An 8,820-nucleotide genomic window follows, 5' to 3' on the forward strand; every position below is an offset into this window, starting at 1 on the left:
TTTTCTACCACTTCGCTACACCAACGAAAGCAAAATTCTGTTCGACAGAAAATTCGATACTCAACGAAAATTTCGACACGTTTGCATAGCTCATAATATGAATTTCACTTTCGATCTTCGATAGCCAGCGAATTGTTTGTGTATTCTTTAATTTCCGTTAATTTAAATTCAGTTGAGTTTGACACTTTTCAAGATTTTGCCAGCAAAAATTCTTCTGACTAAATCTGACTACTTCGGACTAAAGAGAGTCACTCTCACTTAGTGTTGCTCTCTAATTTTTGCTGTCATTTTGGAGTTAACCCTTTCGACCCGGATGGTACATATATGTACCACAAAAGTTTGAACATCCCTAAAACTTGTAATTTATATTTAATCACATTTGGAAGTGTACCACGCCGTCCGTCTGGAATTTCACCATCTTCCTGGACTACACATTCAGTTTTGCATCTCCTGTTATGCCCAGTTTCGTTTTATTTCTGGGGAGAGGCCCTCCCTTTAACGTTTTTGTACAGATTTCCTTGCGTTGGTGAAGATTTCTTAGTTTATTTAAATATATTATAGGAAAATAAAGCTGTTTCTAATTATTGCCTGTAAATACGGTGATAAATTTTTTATTATAAACCTCTGTTTTCACAAATTCAAATATATGGTACATATATGCACCAGCAGTCTCCTTTGGTGGTACATATACGTACCAGTAGTCCGGTGAACATAACTTAATTTTTTATCGATTTCATGCAAGATCAAGCCAACGATATGCCTCTAAATCCGGTAAGATGGTGTGATGCTGCAACAGGGTACACATATGGTTTTAACATTTATTCTGGAAAAGACTTTGAAGAAACCGCAGGAACACTTGGAGAAAGAGAAGTAAGCAAACTGGTCAGCTAAATCGTAGAAAATGATATTACTTTGTGTTTTGATCGTTTTTTCACATCAGTTTATTTATTGAACTACATATATTCCTTATTAGAGTAAGAAAATGCAACGAGGAGAAATAGAATTCAAAAGCACATCTGCAGGCCTTTTATACTTAAAGCGGCAAGACATGAAAGGGGTTTTATGATAAGAAATTGCCACGAACCAGGCATAATAATTAAGTGCAAAGTTCCTTTGTTCAAATTCTATTTTGCACCATTTCATTATATTTTCGGAATTCCTTACCAATTTATTGTTAATTCTTTGACTGTTTATTATTACTAAATTTGTGCATTATTCAAATGCAAAATTAATGAATCGTTTTGTTTGGTTCTAAAAAAGATAAAACATTTGTAAGAATATCCCAGCGGACGGTTTGTACAGATATGTACCACTTAACATTCCGGATGGTACAATGGTTTACCACCACCCTTCGAATCAGCCCCTTAGGCCACGCCCACTTTGACACCGAAGAACATGTATTTGTGGGGAAAATAACATATTGGACCCATAAATTGAAAGCTACCATTAATAGTATAGTTCCGGGTCGAAAGGGTTAAGGAACGCTCTTTGGACTAAATCTGACTACTTCGGACTTTTTATGACTATTTCTGGGAGATAAGGAACGCAACTATTATGTTATGTTATGTTATGTTCAGTGGCGTATTTGCCCTAAGGCCCGGTAGGCCGGCAAGTTATTAGTGGCGGCAAATATGATAAAAAAATACACTGATGGTAACAAGATACGCACGATGCAATATAGGGACTCGTAACCCTAAAGCTATGTATATTCCAAGTTTTTCATTGTTATACATTCGCCTTTTCGACATACATACGTACATATTCATATAAAAAGCAACTATCATAGTCAAGGAATTTATTGATGGATTCATGAAGCATTCTAATAATAATAATAGATTCGCGCTTACACATATGTTTGGCCGAGCTTCTCCTCCGACTTGTGGCGTGCGCCTTGATGTTGTCACACAAAGCGGAGGGACCTACAGTTTTACGCCGACTCCGAACGGCGATTGTAATTTTATGAGAAGCTGTTTTTCATGGCAGAAATACACTTGGAGGTTTGCCATTGCCTGCCGAGGGACGACCGCTGTTAAGAAAAAAGCTTTTTTTTATATTTTTTTGCCATGTTGCTTTGACCAGGGTTTGAACCCAGGTGCTGCGGAGTAGAAGCGCGCACTGCTTACCACTACACCACAGCGTCATGAAGCATTCATACTAATAAAAAACTCACAACCCCCTTTGTCTCTTCAGATGACCATCAGATAAAGATGAGTTCGTTTCTTAAAATTGCTCACTCATTTAAGGCAAAAGAGGCCCTTCGAAGCTTTTTCAGGGAAGAAGGTTGTCCCGGATGTCCAGATGGTGGTTGCTTAAAACGACAATATTATGAAATGCGTGAACCAAGCAAAAACATGCCTTTTACAGAGTTGAGTGAGTTGAGTCTTCAATCAAATTCTGCAAAGGGGAGTTGTTGAACAATTTTCTGAGATAGGACGTTTTCGAAGTAGCTACCGAGGTCGATCTTCCACTCAGCCATCGATATGTCAATTTATCGTAGCATATTTAGCTGGCCAACCGCAAATGTTCAAAACAATCCTGATTATAATGATGGAGAGCATTATTTCGTACTTAAAAAATATTAAAACATGTACAATTTAAATAAGTAATAGTAATATAAATAAAAATGTGATTAGTATGATTGTTTCTTGGTAAAACAACGTAAGTCAAGGATTTTTTCCGGGCTTTGTCATTGGTAATATCAATGAACTCTAAAGATTATTCTGACCCAAAAAAGGCTTTAAAACCGGTTTTTTGTGAACTACACAGTTTTTATTGATTCCTGCACAATTCTAATTGTAAACATCTCCTTGTAAATAATTATATCTTACTTAATATTAAAATTTTACCTTAGCACTTACTAGTTTTTATACCCGAGCGCACTTGTGTACAAGGGTATTATAACTTTGTTCACATAAGGGTTGTTTGTAACAGGCAACACGAATCGAGATAGATATAGACAAATGTATACATAAATGATCAGAATGAAAAGAGAAATCGATTAAGCGGTGACTGTGTCCGTCCGTCTGTGCACACGATAACTCGAGTAAAAATTGAGATATCTTAACGAAACTTGGTACGTACACTTCTTTCTGGCGTAGGACGGATGGTCGGACAATAAAAGCGCCTACCTCTCATATAACGGTAATTTTCAGAAATACGAAAACTGCGATATTTTAGTAACTACTGAAGATTATTCACTCAAAATTAATATTTACAATAAGTTTTAGACGAAAAATAAGAATATTATAAATTTTTTGAAAATGGGCGTAACCACGCCCACTTATGGTTACACGTGTATAACTTGGTAACCGCTCCACCAATTTCTTCCAAACTTGGCACAGTTGTTGACCTTAGTATAATATACAAATGGCCGAAAATTTTTAAAATCGGTCAAGAACCATGCCCACATCCCATATAACGGTAATTTAGAGAAATACGAAAACTGCGATAAATCAGTAATTAAAGTATTAAAACTAATTTATTCAAAATTGACGCTTGCAACAACTCTTTACCAAGAAATACGCTTATGATACAATTTTGAAAAATGGGCGTGGCACCGCCCAGTTATGATCTCATATATGTATCTCGGTAACCGTTCTACCAATTTGTACCAAATTTGGTGTGGTTATTGTGCTTGTCACACAGAAGAAAAACGTTGAAAATTATTGAAATCGGCCTAAGATTACGGCCGCTTTTCATATAACGGTAAATTTCAGAAATACTTGAAANTTTTTTTTTTTTTTTTTTTTTTTTTTTTTTTTTTTTTTTTTTTTTTTTTTTTTTTTTGAGCACATTTATATTAGTAGTAAAAAATCACTTACCTTAACACTTAAATGTACACTTTCTTATTTTGATAATTATGGATTTTTTAAAAGCTTAATTAAATACTTTTTTTGCTTGCGAATTCCCCGGGCCAGCAGAGCAACAGCTATATTACTATCGCACCTGAAAGACCTGGCACGAAATTAGTACCTAAGTAAAAGTGCGAGTATTACAACAACACCGATTGAATTGGAATACAATTATTCGCATTGTAATTGCATACTCTAGCAATGTTTTTTTATACATACGAAAAGTTTGTAAGGGTACGCTTAACCTATGCACATAAGTTTTTATAAGTGAACCAGACTTCAGCTTGTTTTTGTGTCGCTTGTTGAATCATAAAGGTCCCATATCAACAAATTACATATTTTTGAAATCGAGAAGTCAGGATTGGTACCAAATTTAGTTTATTTAGACTGAAGTATTTGTCGGTATTTAGCAAAGCCTTTTATTTTTGCCGGAAAAATTAAGTCATTATTTGACTTAAAAAAATAAAAGTCAACTTTTAACCGTTTATATTTGACTTTTTTTGAAATTATAGAAAATGCCATGAGGACCTCAAGAACGCTGAAAATTTTTGTCTACAACAATATTTTGTACTTGACTTTTTTATTTTTGAGAAATGTGATAACCAGTATTTTGGTCAATGGTTATTACACGTACATTTCAAGTGAAATAACAGTCAGAAGCAATTCTATTAGACGGAGAGCCCATGACCAAAACACAACCATCATACTTCAGATCGATTGAAATTGTTTGTGAGCTTAGCTTGTTAATATATAAATCGAGCTCCGGAGGGCTGGCTGATGAACAGCCGTCTTGAGCATGCATTTTTAGCTATCAAATTATTCAGCAGCAAAGATTCTCAGAATTTAGCAGCATTTGCTCTCAAAGAGACAAAATATACCCAGAAGTACGTAAAATTTGCAAAAACTTGCAACCTTCGAAACAGCTGATCCCTTCCACAGTTGCAATTAATTTTCTGCTTGGTACATTTCCCCTCGATTCGGCATTTTATACAATTGAATGGTTTTGTATAAGAAAAACCTATTTAAAATACAAATCAATTATATCGGAATGAAGAAGTTATTTTTCTCATAATTATGTGATATCTCATGGTGACGCACAGTGTGACCGCGGGCTTGTGAAAAATTGTAGCAGATAAGAGACATAAAATGTATCAATATGTATCTCTTTTTTTATTTTTAGTATCAAAGTATCAATATGGAAACAATTTAACATTTATTGATTGCAAAAAAGGAACACGTATCAGTTGTACCTGGAACTAGTATAATAATAATAAAGAAAATGTCTTATATGTATAAGTTCAACTGGGTATTACTATAAGAAAAACAGCAAAAATGTCTTTATTATAATCATATTTTTAGTTTAAATACTTTTTGTACTTATAGGAATTCAAATTTTTTAATAATTTTTAAGGCATTTCGAAAACATTATGCATTCCACCATTGGAAAAGTGAAGCGATTTGATCTATTTGTTTGATTAAATTCAGATCTGAGAAATTGCGCTCTGCCCCTGCAAAAATCGTTGGACCATGTAGTCTATTTTTGGTATATTGGAGTACTTACAAAAGTGCTCCTCTGTCATGCTGTAGCGGACCAACTCGTGTCTCTGCACCAGCTTATTGTTAGCCGATCACTGCTCGTGTTTTAACGAAATGTGATTGAAGTTAAGCATTTGAAAGTACATTTGCATGTCTGGCTGTAGCTGAACGTGTAGAGATGCTAGCTGTTAGTTCTTAGTTCCCAGCTTGTTCGGGTTCGAATGTCGTCAGAGGCAACATGTAATTTTTAATTTTTGTTTTTGGTTTTTATTCATTTCAAAAAAAGCATCTGCGAAGTGAAGAACAAAAGCGTGTACAAACGAAAAAATATAACGACAATGTCATTGGAGTATGTTAGGAGTAGTTTTGTGCTACTCTGATGTAATGCAGAGATGGAGTATATGGTCATGCCCTAGGACATCGCAATGTTAATTGGACCATATTTTTTATATGAATTGTGGTTAATTTTGGAGTACTTCTTGGTCCTTCGGGAGTACTCTTTACATGCATGCATGGAGTAGTCGCGATTTTTGCAGGGGCAGCGATAGAGCTGTGCGGCAAACATAACAAGTTAAAAATAAAATAAGTTAGTTCGGTATATAAAAAGTTATTTATTGCTTACTCCCCCTTTCTTACTCCAACGAAATCTATTTTATTATCAAATTTCAAAAGTTGACATTGTATACAAATTTTCTCTCTGTCGCTTTTTTTACAAATTAGGAAAATTTTTTAAAACTGTTAAAATGTCGAATTAGCGCTTTCTTTATATGACAACGGATTAATACAAGCAAAGCTTTTCAAAATTTCACTGTTAAAATCAAATCTCTTTTTTATTTGCAAAAAAAGTTCAATATAACATTGCTGAATATATTTTTTTGTATCTTTAAAATTTCGACTTTACTTAAATGTGCTGTTGATATATACGTCTCTGCGGCACAAGATATATATACTTCCTTAAGAGGTAAATGATTATCTGGGTTACAAACATCTATATCAGCTGGGTTACTTGGCATACAGTTTAGTTTGACGAAAAAAGAAAATATAAGTTTATAGTTACTTTGAAAATTCTTATTTCTAATAAATTGAATAAGTTATATTTGTATGATTCACTTTGAAATTCTATGTTCATTCGATTGACAATAGCCAAAATACATATTTGACAAAAATAATAAATAAATAATAACTTTTTATTGGCGCGGAATAAATTTTTTCGGCAATAGCTCGCGCTTGGTTCACCCCGTCCCCGAAACAAGATATGCAAAATAATTGCAACGCTTTCCACTGGGACAGTAAATGATCAACAGCTTGCTTCAGCGATAACCAGCGAACGTTTGACACTCAAAATATTTTATGATCTTTAACACCAACGTAGTTTTGAAATTCGGCAAATTCATCTACCTTTTTAGCACTATGTGCAAAAAAATTTTATACATCTCTGGCCAGTTTTTCGACATCTACGGGAATTTTTTTACGCCATTGGAAAAGTATCAAAATTTAAAAAAGAGTATCTCTCCAAAATTCGTCGAAAAATGTATCACTTTTGATCTACTTGGATCAAAACGATCACACTGGTGACGCATTCAAAAATAGGAGAATCTATATACATACATTGGTATATTTAAAAGAAAATTATGGTACAAACGAAAAGTGTCATACGGCAACCATAGTCAGCACACACTAAAGTAAACAAACTGCATATTAATAGTAAATTAACGAAAAACAAACTCAACAAACGTTGTGTTTAATAAATTTACTCACTTTTTCGTTGTATACTAGCATTATTAATAAACATTTGCAATAAATAACTAAAAAAGGCCATATTTTCTTTTACAAACATGTGTTTATGTTTGTGATCAGCTGATTTTCCTACTTGCAAGTTTTCGCTGGTAAAAATTTTTCCAGCAGAAATTTGCAGCTCTCTATAATATATTGCTCTCTCACCGAAAACCGATTACTCAACATACTTCAGATGACTTGAAATTTAGATAGAATTTTAAAATAGAAATTCAAAATGAAATAACTTATAACAATTCCTCTTGGTTTTCTATTTGTATTTCTTATCATACAAATTGTATGCAAGGCACATAAATACAGGTAGAAGCCAAAATGACGTTGCTCTCATGAGAACCAAACCTTTAAACTTCAACTTGGTTTTCTTTTATTTCCTATATTTCGTTACGCTTTAAATGTCATGCTGTTTTTTTTTTGATTGTCCGTTAAAAACAAATTTTAATTAGCATTTGAATTTTTGTTGTGTTGTGTGGTTTATACTTAGTGTATGTGTTAAAAATGCAACACCTGAAGCGGTGTTTTTTATGTGGTGTTAAATATAATGCAGACACCAATCATTTTTTTAACGTGCCTCAATGTCTTTGGCGTAAGGAGCGTTGGAAAAGCAGCTGTGGGGTAGAGCTGCAGCGAAATGCTTTGCAGTGCGTTAAACATTTTAAAGCAGCAGATTTCATAAATGCACCGGGAGGTATAGGAAAGGCACGTTTGATGCCAAGTGCTGTTCCTATGACCCTTATGCCGGAAAGTCCCTCCAACAACACTGCAACTCATAAATCAAAAACAGAAAAAAAACATACAAATTAACAAATTTTAACTAAAGAAAATAAATAAATAAAAACAAAACTTCAAATTCACTTAAAAACGTCAACCAGCGAAATGTAATTTTTTATTTTTCCTTACACACGCTCATTTTTATTTTTACTCTCCCGAAAACTTTGACTTTTGTAGGTTTGATGTCAATTTGGCTTCTACCTGTTTTTATTGTACCATTAATTGTATGGGCATGGGAATTTTTCGCCAGCCAGACAATGCCAGAAGGCATTCTCCATTTACAATTTACGCGAAAGCATAAATTTATATTATTTAGCATTAAAAAATTAAGTTAAATAATTTTAACTTAACTTTAATCTGAATAACACATGTTTGATATCTATATATATAATACGCGAAGGCATTTTTTGTGCAGCATAAAAGATCTGTACCGTTCGCCCGATTTTCAAAAATGAGTCAAATTAAAGCGCTTGGTCTGTAGCAAGGTACATTGAACAGGTAGTATCAGTAGAGCAGCTGATTTGATTTATTTTCAAATTATTTGGTCTCGAAAATGTCAAATATTTTTACTTTTTTCTCACGAAAATTATAAGTTGTTAAAATCCATTTGCTTGTGAAACCTTTTTCCATACAAAACAAGCGATTGAATAGCAGCTTTTGGAACGTTCGCCCAACTCGGCAGCACGACCGCTGATTACTGGGCCTTGCAAAGGATGGATCAATGCTTCGAGAAGCAAACAAATTTACTAGGAAAGAAAGTTGCATCAATTTTTATTTTTTCCAATTTCAATTTTTTATTTTTTATAATTTTTTGTATTTCACATGGCACGCTTTGATTTAGAAGAAAAAATTCAGAACAGTTTTTGACACT

This window comes from Rhagoletis zephyria, unplaced genomic scaffold (assembly GCF_001687245.7).
Source record: "Rhagoletis zephyria isolate East Lansing unplaced genomic scaffold, Rhagoletis_zephyria_1.1 Rzeph_scaffold_00072, whole genome shotgun sequence".
Lineage (NCBI taxonomy): Eukaryota > Metazoa > Arthropoda > Insecta > Diptera > Tephritidae > Rhagoletis > Rhagoletis zephyria.